Here is a 15460-nt window from a genome sequence, read left to right on the forward strand (position 1 = left end):
AACATATGTATTTATACATAGTCTGGCATAACTCCAAAGAATCTGTTACAATTTATCAAGTAAATACCACGCATTTGGAAACTGTCTGCATACTTATCTACACAATAGACTCCTCTGCTACATGAACTCTCACATATTCCCTTGAGAGAGTTCTTTCCCCAGATCCCCCCCAGCCTCTTCTTGTATTTCCTCATTTATTCTAATGCACACTGGAATTTCTGGCCATTTGCCTCAACATTCTGACACTACTTTTTGGGAACAGYGTGTCACACTGTCTGCTGAACAATTTGCCTCTCATTGTGTGTATGTGCGTGTGTATTGCTTGAGGAAAACCTCTCCGTTTTGCAAAGAAAAGCCTATTTATTTTTCTAGATCCTTTAAGGCACATGAATAAGTGCTGCTGAGGTCAATCAATTTCCTGTTGAATTTGCAAAGTGGACACTTTTATTTGAGCAAGGAAAACCTTGCTTTCTGCCATAACTCTCTTCAAAACAGACCTATAATCCCTATAAAAATTCATTTTATACACCATACTAATTATCCCACTCAACTGATACTCCAGGAGCCTGGAGCAGGTTTCACTAACACAGGCCATGTAAAGTGCTGACAAGCCAGCCCTGTGGCCTTCTCCCCCAGAGCTCTCTTCCCATACAAATGCACACCCAGCATTCCTCTCCTTTCTCCAGAAGTCTTTAAAAATACCCAGTGAAATCGTTCTGTTTTTACTTTTGCTGTAGAAGCGAATTCCAAGGTTGTCTTCTCAGGTGAGGAGAGAGAGAAGGAGGAACTGTGAGACAGAGGACAGGAGGTTGGCAAGAGCTGGATAGGTGGTGGCAAGGTAAGAGCCTTGGTAGATGCATCCCAAAGGTATTAGTGGAGCCCTATTGAGAAGGCACATGTAGTCTTGGTTATATCCAGCTTCTCTTCTAAGCTGCGAAGGGCTATTTTCTTGAAATGGAAACTGAGAGATGAGCCTGGATGTAGCAACTTGATCCAAAAAGCTGGTCTAGTTATAAGCCTAAAGGGAGTCAGTGTCCTGACAGCTGCAAGCTGTCAAAAATTACAGTATTGATGGTTGGTGGAGGTGGGTCTCGCAGTGGTCCGAGGGTCAGTTTGAACGAGCAGGATAGACATAGCCACAGTGCTTACTTGCAGTGCCCAGACTGCAGGCAGAGAGATGTTTTTTCCACCAGCCAGTTTTCAAGACTTTTCCAACTTTTTAGGAATTGTCAAGACTATGCTGTCAAAATCTTTTGATACAAAGCTGCTGGAGAAGTTCCTTTTTATCACACAGTGTCACATGAGGGGAAGAATAGTTCTTGTTAACAATTAATCTTTCCCTCAGGAGTGCAGATAAAAGAATGTTGCACCTCAAAAAGTATACAAAATCAAAGTGACAAACAATACAGCAGATAAGAAACTGGAGACAGTTCCCCTTTCAGGCAAATTTTGCTCTCATTTCCTTCCTATCCTACTTCAGGCACTGCAGTGCCCTCAGTTTGAGTGTTATTCTCTTTTTATTTGCATGAAGGCCTTTGCCATTGGTATCAAGCTGTAGGTCTCATCACCACAGGACATGAAACAAGTATAAGAAACTCACTAGCCCATGGCTTGGATTTCACATTACAAGAGAAAACTTGGACATGAAACTCAAKAATAGATTTTTTTCCTTTAAGTGTGCACTTCTATTGTTTTGTAATATTATTTTTCTATTTCTTTAAAGGTCATAAAATGTATGTTAGCCCTGGACACACATGGTGAAGAGTGCACACTGGAATTCAGGTATTGGAAAGGGTTGTGTTTGGGCTGCCACGGCAAGTGTATCTCTTGAAACATCTAGGCAACAAGGACAACCACTGATGGTCCAGATGCTTCAAGGAGTGAGCTAGAGTCTGAGATTGTAGTATCTGGGCAGGACAACTGGAGCTGCCCTTGCTGGCAGGAGGAACAAGGTTGGCTCAGGTTTACCTGCAGCTCTAGTTAGTCTCTGTGGGATTCCTCAGAGCAGGGGTATGGTCTCGCTTGCTGGCAGCTACACCAAGTGCTGACTGGAGATAAATAATGCTGAGTGATTGGAGAGTGAGGAGTGCTGGCTCGTACTGTAGAGGAAAACAGACTTGGAAAGATACAGATAACACCGATAAGAGTGTCCTGACAGTTGCAAGCAATCAAACAACTCTCCATCTATCTTTGTGTGTCTCCACTTTGAGGGTTGTTTTGAAAAAGGCATTTCTTTGGGATCTGACCAACATTTCTCACAGGCCTGGGGAAAGTAGGAGGTAAAAGGTGGAGAGAAAGCTGGGATGAGTATCACCAATCAAGCTGCAAAAAGTGCCCAAAGGAAGAAACCACAGAGATAAGATTGGAAGCTTCCCTCAAACTACTCCTTCCCCCACACCTCATCCTTAGCTCAGGAGATCCCAGCTGAACAGTGGCAGGCTTCTGAAGTGTGCCAAGCTTGCTAACAAGTCTTGGCTGTGCTGAGGCTGCAGATGTACTGCATCTTTTGAAGTTTCTATGTTCAGACTGAAAAAAGTTCAAGTTCAGCTGGTACCACAGTTAGTTAAAATAATGTTTCTTTTGGGTTAGACACATCATGTGGTACTTGAGGCCCAAAGCTGAAAGTAGTCTGTGTGGCAGGAGTGTTGCACCCAGTTATTTTGCAATMTTCTACCTCCTAGGCATAGAATATTACCTGGACAGCTTTGCCGGGATATGCATTCAGGAGTGCTCTCCCCAGCAGTGATGGGATCTCCGCTTTATTCAACACATAGGACTTCAGCCTTTGTGGGCTTGTTGGTGAGAAATTATTCTGGTTTCTGCGTCACCCTGTTGCACCAAGGAGTCCTGCACAGAGCTTCCTGTGCTCAGTACAGCCTCTAGYCTGGTGGTTTTTTTCTGTGGGTCAGGCTCATTTGAATTTGTTCATCAGGAGCTGTTTCCTGACACAGCGGATCATCTTTGGCTGTAGCCTCCCATATTGTGGAGCTGATGCCAGACCACTGGAGATCGGAGAGTTTCTTTGAAACTTTTTTTTTTGGTCTTTCTCTGAGCTATTCCCCTTGTTTTACCTGACCATAAAAACAGAATAGACAAAAGACACTGATGTATATAATCACTTTTCTTGTTTTTCCAGACCTCATTAGAAACACTTCTGTTTTCCAACACCTGTAGCTTTTGTTTATCTTCTCAGTGAATCCCTTAAGAAAAGTAAATATTCTTATTCTACAGGCTGAAAACCAGTGCTAGACAGCTCTACAAAACAAGGCAAGCTTTTGGCCAGCACACTTGCTGAACATCTTTACTCATATTGACTTTATCTGCGGGGTGGAAGGTGGTAGTAAACATATCTTCATGAACCAGATGATTGATAATTTTTTCCATGGCAGGAGTTTTACCCATTTCAGAGAACAGGATCACTTACTTGTTTTAGTGCCTACGTCAGTAGGACTACATTCAGCCATTTGTTCCTTCTCCTTTCTGCTTTGTTGCTGCTCGACAGTTGAGAAGAAGGCTGCAGGATCCGCATGTCAATCCATGCAATTGTGGAGGAAGCACCAGGTCAGCGATATTATGCACTTTTGACTGAAGCGCAGTGACCTCTTAACTTTGCATTACTTCTTCCTACAGCAGCAGTTGCATCCCTGACCTGGATGGGGATAAGTTAGGAGGGTGCTATTTTGGCTGTGCCCTGYGCTGTCCTGTGTGCTGCAGTGGCCAGGATTCATGAAGGGGATCCCCCACCTGCGTCTGGCTTTTCTGCAGAAATGGGTTGTCTGATCAGGGAAAGAGAGAGCAGCTAGAGGGTGTGATAAATGGCTCAGCTTTCACTGCCAAGTTTAATGCAGGTGTCTAGAAAACGTATCCACATTCAACTTCTCGTGCTGGCCTGGGCATCCTGTGCTCATCAAAGTGTTACATGAGATTTTGAAAGGTTATTGCCATTTTCAGACAGCCCCCACGCATTCTGTCTGCATGGGCAGAGCTCTTCAAACATTTTTGCCAAATATTTTTCCATCAAAGTTTGGAATGTAATTGATGTTGATATCTTTTGTGAAACAGTTTTGATTTTTGACAAAAATCTCAGCACTGAAATTTCAAATTAAATAATCGAGTGTAGTTTTCAAATATAGTTGAGGAAGAAAGACAATAATTTTTAGTTTTGATTTTCATTGTGCTCTTTAGTTGATTGTGTCTCTTCCTTTTCAGGTCTCCACTTTTTCCCTCTTTTTTAATATCTTACCACTCTTGCTGTGGGATGAGGAGAGAGTGACTATTCCAAAAAAGCAAGAAGCAAACCACTTTTTTTTCCTCACATTTCAAAACTTGAAGTGAAAGCTGGGACTTGATGTGAAACAAATGTTAGCTTTAGTTTGATAATTTATGTAAAGAAACCAAACGCTTGAGTGTGGGGAGAGAGGATGGGAAGGGAAGAAGTCACATTTTTCATCAGCCACTCTTAAGGTATCTCAACCATAACTCCAATGTCCAATTTTCCACATGCAACTTCGAAATAAAGGAGAACAGCAGCTGCCAGTCTCCTTTCACTCTTTCAATAGCCTCCTTCTATCATGCAGAGTAATTTTCAAAATTCCTCTGAAGAAAATAATTGACACTAAGTTTGTGGAAGGGAATAGGTGAGGGCTGCAGATGGGGGATGAAGCTCACAGCAGCGCTCYTCTGATCTGCGGCAGGGATCTGGGGTCTCGGTGGTCATCTGTATCATTGAGCGCCAGATCTGTGTGCCGRGGGAATGCAGTAGAGATACATCACTTTTCCCCTGTGCAATATATGGATAACAATATCCTTATTCCACTGTTTGTAGAAAAGTCCATTCCTTGCCATGTAAATAACATTCAAAGCTGAAGATTATAACTGCCAAATGTTTTTCTTAATGACTTAGACTATGAGAACCTCTTTACGGGAGATTGGTTAAATCAGAAAGTCCTCTCTCCCAAGTCTGGTTGATGTGAGTGCATCCAGATTGCTGGGCTTGCCTTGGCTCCTGAGTCATCAGCAGGGTCTGGAGTCCTCTGAGAAGTCTCTCACTCCTGAGAGAGAGACACAGACCTAGACTAGCAGCAGTGTTYGTCTGCTAAGCTGCACACTCGGACCTTCACCTCTGAGGAGGAGCTGCAAAATGATGAATGGCACCAACGTAACAGCCCGAGAGCTTCCTGCTCACATTTCTGCCATGGTTTGCCCATGTCTGCTGCTTTTCCTAGACACTGTTTCATATATTGGCTCACACCACATGGAGGAAAGCAGAAAGAAATTTTCCATCGTTGCTATCAGGGTTCAGCTGCAGCAACATGAGAGCCCTACTGTGAAACAGCTTCCAGCTGGTAACGGGGTTTCAGCAGTGTCATTGAGTCCTTCTGGAAAAAAGTGTCAGGAAAGCAGACAGGAGAAGTAAGTGTCTGAACTGACCAAATAATTATGAATGGTGCTATTTGGACAGGATACATCTTGAGAAATATACTCGAGCTGACATTTAGGGACCAGATTAAACCTAGAACRTATTTTCCATCCTCAGTGCCTATAATTTTATGAGGATCATTCCTACACTGCAGGACTGCTGGAGAAAGGTGAAATCAGCAGTGCTTTTACTTGGGTTTTTGAAAAAGCCTCATCGATTGGGTGTTGTTTTTGTAAAATGAAAAACCAGTTGTGGTTCAGCCCTATAAATCCAATGGATTAGGGAAATTATTCCAGTCTGAGCCCACCTTGAAAATAAACATTTTCCTCCTCATTTAATTTCTGTTGCATATGTTTCATTTCCTGTAGTCATCTTCTGGGCAGAGAAAAAGCTGTTCTCATCTACAGTATGAAGAGCAACAGATGGTGCTGTTTCTGTTCAATGAGAGCTACAGAAACAAGTCTATGTGGTGGCATTAGAGACTGMCTACTCTAACTTCCTCTCTTCATTTTAGCTCACTTTTTTGTGATGGGCTCTATCAACACTTTGTAAGTCAAGCACTCAGAAACTTTAAAATAAAAAAACATTTCTGGTCTTGCAGCCTTTTTCCTCCTCTGGTGATTGCTCAGGGATGGCACTGCTCACTGTGTTCTACCCCATAATGCATATGGGAGGCTAAAAATCATAGTGAGTTTCACAAGAAAAAGAACAAAACAACTTAGTTGCTTGAGTGCATATCCAGAGTAATTACAGGAATTACTTTGAAATGGTTTGGCATAAAGGGGAATATTATGTCTGGATAATTTAGATAAAAAGAGCTCAGTAAGTTCCTACCTTGGATTTCTCAGAGAATGCATTTTCTACACCTCATTTTTTCTGGGGAGTCAAAATACAGCAGGCCTGGCAAGCCAAAGCCCCAGTAATCCTAATTTGAAGGAAATCTCCCATGTCAGGGAGAATTACAAGTTGTTCATTCATCTTTCTGCTAGCTTCATGCAGGCTTCTGCTGTGTTTTTGGCTGTCTGGACTAGTTATCTCTCTGTTCAGTCCTCCCGTGTTTTCTAAACTTTGTTTCCCTCTCAGAAACCATTACCTTCTAGCTCTCCACATCACGGTGTAACTTATAAAATGGTCTCTTGTAGCACGTCAGACTGACAAGTCATTACCTCAGGACCGTCTTGTGGCTGCACTTTTCTTCATTTGACTGCACATCAAGTCAAAAGTCACCACTGCAGCAAATGTCAGAGAGGTCCCCTGCAGGGCATGGAGATGCTTTTTCTTGGTTCAGATCTCTTTTATTCATATTAAGCACATCTCAGAGCCTGGCGCAGCCCAATGTGAACCAAATCTTATTTTTAATAGTAAAGCTGTAAATGGAAATCTTCAGTGCCTGGCTGATCTGAAGCTTACACTCAGCATATTTGGCCAATACAGTTGCTCAGATACATCCTCTTCTTGTGGCCTAAGACAATTTCTGAATTGCCTTCACCAGCAGCCCTGAGAATGTGGCTTATTGCTGAATTCCTGACAGAAGTTAGGCTGCATCAGTGTGTTTTCTGAGTGGGTCAAAGATCCAAGTTATAGACAATTTCCATGAAGCCTGTGTAGCAGAAAGGGGTCTAGACTGGCCCTGAGAAAAGCTGTTTCGTTTCTCACTGACCTGCAGGKCCAGGGGCAGGTTCTTAGGACCTTCCAGCATCCTACCTGTTAYGCACCTAGTTAGTGCTGCTGATGTAACCCCAGACCAGGAAAGCAAAGCAACGCGAGTGCTTTGCTGGGTTGTGGCAAGTGAAAACACAAGTTTAAGGGCTTTTTTCTTGGGATCAGAACTGAAAGCTTGGTGGTACCTCCAAGYGGTAGGGATTTGTTTAGTACTTTAGACCTCAGCCATTATTTTAGTTGGGTATGCTTTGCAAAAATTGATCTTTAAAAAATCTGAGAAAAACTAACTTTCCCATAAGTGATCCTGATGTTGAAACACTTTCTGGTGCTAGTTGTATTGATCAATAATTAAAATGTCCCCGTCCACCCAAGTGGGTAGAGTGGYTGGAGATATCCTAGTGTGTGATGTTATTTCCCAGGGAAAGGACAGAGGYGTCAGAGTGTAAATGTAGAAAGTTTTCCCTTTCTGGGAGGAGCCTTCTTTGGCTGCAGGAGTTGAAGGTGGCGAAGTCCCAGCACATCAGGGTGCAAATACCCAAGGGGGAGGCTCTGCCACAGCTGTTACTGCCTGTGTTGTGCTGTAGAAATCTTTTCACCAACTCCAGCTCTACCTGTTCAGTCACAGGGCTCTCTTTTATCTACAGCTATTTACATTGCTCTGGCAAAAGGAGAAGGCCCTGGTGTCCATTTGTGTGAGAGAGACCGAGTAATTGAGTCTGCTTGGGCTTTGCATGTTTTTTATCACAAAGCTATAAATGAGTTAATTATATTTTGGTGCAAACCCTGTGTTTAGAAGATCTGTGARCTGCCATTAAACCATGACCTTTTGGCTTATAATAGCAGAAAAAGTCAAGTGACTTTTGCACAGTGATTTTTCCACACTATTTCACATATTTATACCAGGGCTCAGACCCACGCATATGCCTTCAATGGTCTGTAAGCGCTCAAATGCTGCTCAGATTCCACTGAAATGGCAATGACCTGTAACACTGAGCAACAGAGGCAGTCACATAAAACCTACGTCCTTCCTGGATGCAAATTCTGCTCTTCACTCTAAAATATRAAGAAGAGACAAAATTCCTGAACTCAAATACATGAGAACCACAGCAAACTTTACCTACAGCTTTCAACATGGATTTCTGAAGTAAGGTACTAGAGCTATAGATAGCTGGATGGATGGTTGGATGGTTGGATGGGTGTACCATAAGAACTGCTGTTACTACATTTATAGGGTGCTGGRTAAGGAGATCCTACTGACGAGGTAAGAATATAAAGGGTTCATTTAAGGTCTCTGCAGCCAAATACTGTTTTTCTGTTCTTCAGGGTTGGAATGAGGGTTATTTAGCAGGTAAATGCATGGCTTCCCTGGTCTCATTCCTTTGAACAGTTGCAGTCTGATGATTGGAGGGCATTCCCAGAGTATGAAGTGGTTAATACAGAAGGAGACATTCTGTTCCCATGAAATCAAAGTGAGTTTTGTCCCTAACATCAATACATTTGATCCTCCCCAAGTATTATTATTATTACCACTGCCATGAATGGGCTTACAGTGTTCTAGTTTTTGCTGTGGTCAGCTTCTTTTTTCAAGTTAGCAAGGAAGGATAATCAGGAAGATATTAGAAGAAAATGATGGAGAGCTCACAATAATGCAACACTAAGAATCAAAGCAGAACCAGCACAAGGAAAGCAGCTGCCCTGCAACTGCGTGAAGTGCTTGCCAGCAGCAACCTTCAGCTGCAGGAAGTGACTGATGACTTTCTGGAGATCTCCCTTCTTATATGTCTAATTGCCATGTCTGATGSCAGTTCCCATTTTTCCTCAAATGAAATGAAAGTGTAGTCTCACTGGGCAGTGTTCATCCTTCCTGTCAGCAAACTATACACATGTTACGTGCTCTGGACTGTCATTGGCAGGGAGAGACCTGGCTCCAGCCACTGACCACAGACCCCTCTCAGACAAGCTGAGCTGCCTCTTGATGTGGCCTCTCTCTATGGATGGAGCTTACACCAAATACCCGGTTTTTAGGAAGCTGAGTCTGGCCTAAGCTGAACGGTTCCATTCCCCTGGTTCACTCTSACCCTTTCCTTCCCTCCGCTTTTCCCAGTGTGTCTCTCCAGCTCTGGGGTCTGAGCTGAGCAGCRCTTGTGAGGAGTACAGTCCCATGGTAGTTATGACTGCTCTGCTCACTACAAACTTAGCACATTAGGGCCCTATTTACTTTGACAGTAAATTAAGGMTGAACCACTAGATGTTCTGGTCCTTTCTGTTGTTCCTACCCCCGCAAAAGCAAACTTTTCCTCTTTAGGAGGCAGCAGGACTCCACGTCACACTGCAGGTTCTTGTAGGACATGAACCTCAGTCTGGATGTAGAAATGAACCTACAGGAAGACTCCAGAAAAAGTCAGGCAGAGGAACATATATAAATGGCATTCAGGTGTGCATTGGTCAGTGGCTTGCTGATATAGCTTAGACCAAGGGCTTTGGTTCTGGCCCACTACTAAAAAGGAGGCAAATGAGTCCCTTTTCCATATGGTTTCTGTGTTTGAGGGCGTGGGACAGCTGTCTGACCCCTATTTGGCAGAAGCTAAGAGTCTAGCAAAGTGCAGAGAGCAAGTGTTTGTGGTCAGTTAGATTTAAACTTTAGCAGTTTTTRTTGTACCCTCTCCAGGTCCAGCCATATGTACTGCCCTGGGCCAGTAAATCTGCATTTCTGAATTGCACAAACAACTGTCTCCCGCCAGGCTGGGCTGACACCTTTATTGTCTCAGCTGTTCATCTTCACCTTGGTTGTGAAACCTCCTGGCACACTTCTGCTGATGGGGATTTTTCCTGGTCTTAAGGAAAATATGATTGCCTGGTGCCTTGGCCACAGGTAAACTGTGTAATGCAGTACATTTAGGCAGGCAGGAGAGAAATGGGGTTAAGGACTTACGGCAAAAAATCCAGTCAGCTGTGGCACGTGGTAATGATATCACCCCAAAGAGTTTCAGAAGTTACTTAAAGGGATGCAATTTTCTCTTTTTTGTGGCACCATGAGGAGCACAGTTCTCTGAAAAAGATTATGTAGAAAGACCATCTGTGGCTAGTCTCCTGGAACAATTTTATCAGCAGACAAGTAAAATCAGGTTGTCAAAAGCAGCTAAAAGTGGGGAGTGCTGCCCTGGGAAGAGGTGGCAAAACAAAGCCTGGCTGGGCCTTTCCCAGCTCCACTCAGGCCCAGGTCCCCACAGAGGAGCTGGCAGAGCCACCCCCAGGTGAAGGCAAAGGCGGGTTTCATTCAGTTTGGCTTCTTTCCCCCCCGGACACACACTTTAAAATTATCCCAGTGCTTGCTAACATCTCATTTGCTCAGTGCAGGGTATATCCCTCTCCCACCGAGCCTGTTTGCCCCACAGGGACAGAGCCCATCTGCAAAAGTGAGGAAGCATCACCTTGGGGAGCAGCTCGCTTAGCAAGGGCTGAACGACAGCCGTGGACCTGGTCCCACTTTGCAACTGAATTTGCCACAGCTGATCATAATGATAATGCAGTTCTTCCTGCAAATCAGCCTTATAGATCAGCCTAAAGCTGGAGGCGTAGGCTGGGCTTGCTGCCTTGTGGCATCAGGAGCCAACTCTGCAGCTGATCCTCCCTTTCTCGTAATAATACTCAGGTTTCTTTCTCACCAGAAACTGAATATGGCAGTATTGATGAAGTTAGCAGAGATTAAAGAAATGGGATGAGACTTGTTGAGCAAAATTGTCCCATTGCAGAAGATTTCTTGGCTGTACTTTAGTGTCCCATCTGTTTTTCTTATGAGCAAATGAGCAACATGAAAATCAGATCAATAATTTTAGTATCTGCTTTAGCAGCTTCTGTGTTCTGAGGTTTCCAAGGCATTTCTAAAGATGTGTTGGAACAATCTCTTATTTGTCTCCAAAACTCGTGTTGGCCAAATGAATCTGAGTTCTATAAGAACAAATGACACCTGCTGTGAGCCCATCCAGACTTCTGTACTTGTTAACTTTAAATTGCCAAAAGTGCCAAGGTGAAAGTCTTCCCTAAAAATTTATATTAAAGCCATTTTTTTCCTCCTAAATAGAAACAGTAATACTCTGCTTTGTAATAAGTCAACAGAAAAGCAAATTCATTTATACACTTTAGGGGTAATTGGCTCAGGAAACAATTCTTATCTCTGTCAATTTTTCCCCGGTAAAGGTTGTAGGAAGAAATGTTTTCTTTCCAGCAATACATAAAAATGAATAGCAACATATCTTTCCATAACGTGTTTTCAACAAAGTAAATAGACATAGCAGTGCTGTGGGTGGCCATGACAAATTAATTAGAGACTGACAGGAAAAGTGGTTTTGAAACTAAACATCCTGGCATGAGATGACAGCTGAAGATGTCAGTTTGCATGTCCACGCACTTATTAAATGAGTTTAATATATTTTATTTATCATTTGGAGTAGGTGTCCCAAGTGAAAACTTCAGGCCATATACCTGAGCCTGCACCTTCGACAGCATCAGTGGCACCTGAAACCAGCAGTGGGGATAACCCTGATGGCCTCCCATCGACCTGCCCATGGCTGTGTTAGGTGTGTGGCACTTACACTGCATTTGAGGGAATGAGTCACATTATACCAGGTCCCTCAGACCGCTCGTGTGACTTTTATCTTTTATGTTATACAAAAAAAGCTTTTTGGCTATGCTATTTGATGACAAAAACCTGCAGGATCAGGACACAGGGAGAGCAGACCAAAGGATCTCGCTGTCCTTGGTGGTGGGGGAAGGAGCAATTAGCGCATTCGCTGACATGTCTCATGTCACTGTAGACTTGAGAAACAACCAGCACTTGTTAAAATAATACACAAGAGAGAGAGGGGGAAGCACAGCAAAGTGTCAGAGATTGACAAGTTCAAGGGAGTTCACAGTCTCCCCAGGCTGTACCTAAGAAAGCACAGTGAGAGCCAGGACTTCTGCTCTGCACAGGAATGATCCTACAATGATCCTACAATCCTATGGCCATCTCTGATGGAAGCAAGGCTGTCAAGGGCTGGGCCACTGCCAGAAAGGCCTTTCTAACCCTATTTTGGATTATCCCAGAACATCATCTTCACTAAGAATGTGGCAGGACACTAGTACAGTGCTGCTAGCAGAAAGAACTTGAGGAAATCCTACAAGGCTTGCAGGACCAAAGGACTAAAACCTTAGATAGTATTGTTTCTTCACTTGACTTTTTACACTGTTTGCTGAACTGCAGTCTGTGTTTGATTTATGCCCTGATGGAACATTTTATGCATCTTGTAAATGTGCTTGGTTGTGCTCATGAAAATCGACTCATGTGATGCACACTGTTCTCTCCCACGCACCACAGGCTGCCTTACTGTGCACGACCCTGGCTCACTAGCAGGAGAAAGGGCTTCTCCAGAACAGCAGGAATCCCTTCACATCACCTGGCTAACCACGAAATGTTTTACAACTCTCAGAAATTATCACAGCTCTCAGAACCACCCTTGGCTCAGTGCAGCACCTTCTCCTACCACCGCTGTCTCCTGATGAGACTATACCGATACATTTGGCAGGTTGCAGACTCTCTGTCTTGATATATAGCCATAAAGAGGTTGCTTAGGTCCTTATTTTTGGACACCCCCCCCCCCCCAAAAATAGGGTCCCCAGTTACAAATACCCTGGACAATATATACGGTGTCTGCATCTGCAGGAGCCTGAAATGAGGTAGAGGACATGCAAACTACCTCCTGTATTTCAAGAGCACCTAAAGAAGACAGTCTGTGGCCTTCTGAAGTCTTGGACATGGAGGCAGAGTACAGTAAACAGCCCAGGAGCTGGAAGACTGCCTTCTTGTCTTTGATACAGTGAAAACTTCAGAGAATGAAGGACGCTGCTACAGCACTGAGGTGTCCCGACACAAAATTTAGGTCTAGCTTGCCAGAGATATAGAGAGCCTTGAATATTTTGGCCTTTTATTGCCACTTCGCTCACTCGAAATCAGCCCAAGGTCTGTTATAAATGGAGGAATGTTGGTAACAGACATGGTTACCAAAAAATGGACAAACTCCTGGGAGTTTTGCAAAAGGCATCACAACAACAGGAATGAGTCACTACTGAAAGTCTCAAGACTAATGGCCCGGATGAGGTTGGTAATGGTCTAGAAATGGTCTGTAAGAACATGGAACCATACAGAAGAAAGCTTCTCTACTAGTTCCCACCTTTTCTTATGGATGAATAAGGAATTCCTCAAGTTTATAAGGGCATAATCTTTTGCAAACACCATTAAAACCCCACCATGATGATATAATTTCCTTTTTAAACTATCTTTTTTTTTTCCTCTGTGAAAGCGAATATTTAGAAACCAAATTAGGAAGACAAACACAGCTTTTGCCTTGCAGGAAACTCATTCTTTTATGTTATAAATGGCAAATGGTGCTAGCTGCCTGGGCTTTTACCCAGCAAGGGCTGCCAGCTCTGTAAGAGAGGTTACTCTTCTCTCCAGCACATGTGGCTCTCTCCCAGTTATTATTACAGCATATACTTTTAAAATTATTTTTAGCTCAAATAGGCAGGCAATGAATGAAAGTGAACAAATTCTATCTCATGCTGTGCCAGATGTCGCTCTTAATTCTGTTCAGTGCCATTTTCTGCCTCTTCTGCGGTAAACAGATGTCTATGGGTGGTGGATTTATCAGAAATCTTTTACAAGCAGAAGAAATGAAGGAAATATCTAGACCTCCAGCACACCACAGCTGGTGGGTTTATATGCTAAGCTGGCATCTGGCCTGGCTTGTGCTGATAAGCCTTTTTGCCTCTTTGTAGGACTGGCTGCTTGCTCCTGCAGGCTGGCTTGTTCAGAGTATTGGTAGGAGATGCAGGTGGCTGAGCAAAATCTCACGGTGATAGACACCCCTCCTCTTTCCTCAGCGTTATTTATTTTAATTGCTTTGTGAGCTTTGGATCCCAAGCTTGGTGACACGGGTTTTGTCACTTTGGTTGGAGCCTCGACACAGTGTGTACACAGGCGAGTGCTTGGATCTGTCTCCTGATGCTCTCTGCTGAGCTCACCAGGAGGCTGTAATCCAGAGCCGTAACACTGCCTGCCTGCCGTTTTCCTAACAAACAGCCCTGCTCATGAACTATGGCATCCCAATGCATACATAAAGCAAGGACTAATCCAATGTGAACAGTCACAAACCTTCCCAATAACCAGATCTTACTGGGTTATGGATCACAGTTCACTTTCATCCAATGCCCAAGCAGGGCGGGGAGAATTCTTTGCATAATTCTTTATATAAGTCTTGTTTTTTCATTCAATGTCACATTTTCCTGAACACATAATGTCTTTGATATGTCTTATGAATCTGCAAAACTGTGTTAGAGCAACAGAATAGTGATGTGCTAAATCTGTGCCCTTAAAAATGATTTATGTGAGATCAAGTCACCATTACAATCATTCTTACAGCCTCTAGACAAACATTTTACAGTTTATTCTTCGCCTCTGCTGGATGCTGGGGCATACTGAGAGTATTTTGTCTTTATGCTTTTCATTGTGCCGTCCAAAAGAATAGTGTTGTGTAATGGTGGACCTGAATCTATGTCTCAGCTTCTCATCCAAATATAGCATCCCTTATCTGAACTACCCACATCTCCTGTGTGTGCAAAACTTGAGCTGGGGATGTAGTCGGAGCAGGATTTCTCACAAGATGTTCTTTATTGCTTGTTGGGTGGTTAAAATAATGAGCAGTTGTTTCTGTGGTATTTCAGCCATTACACTTTTGGTCCTGGCCAGAACAGAGAATTGCAGAGAAGAGAATATTTAAAGTAATAAATTTAAACATTTTGAAACTTGAGAAAAAGGTGAATTAAGASGTAGCTGAAGATTCAGGTTAGAACTTGTTTATACTAAACCAGGATATTCAACTCYGACAAAAGTGTTGACCACGGCTATTTTTTGGCACCATGTCTGTTCTTTCCCCACCCTGGTTTCTTGGAAGTCACTGGGCTCTGGCTCTTCAATTAGAGACGGATAATTGGTGTATTGCAGACTGGAAAAAGCTTATCACACCGCATTATTTGTTCCACACCAGAATCCTATCGCCGCTGTGAAATCTGTTTTTGCAAGTTTAAAAGCGACTGGGATAAACCACCTGGCAGTCCCGCCTGGGACTGCCGGCGGTCTGATCCAGACGGTTTGTCACGGACCCTTGCCGAGGGAGCTGCGGCGCATCCCCCGCTGCCGGGCAGGAGCGCGGAAGCCTCCCGGCGCCGCCGGTGCTTCCGCGGCTGGTGCGCGGCGCGGGAGAGCCGCTGCCCTCTGCCGCACGCACGGCGCTTTTCGGGACAGCGGGCAGCGATGCCAAGGTCTTCCCTGCGCCCTTCCTTTAT

This window comes from Apteryx rowi, unplaced genomic scaffold, assembly GCF_003343035.1.
Source record: "Apteryx rowi isolate R43461 unplaced genomic scaffold, aptRow1 scaffold_71, whole genome shotgun sequence".
NCBI lineage: Eukaryota > Metazoa > Chordata > Aves > Apterygiformes > Apterygidae > Apteryx > Apteryx rowi.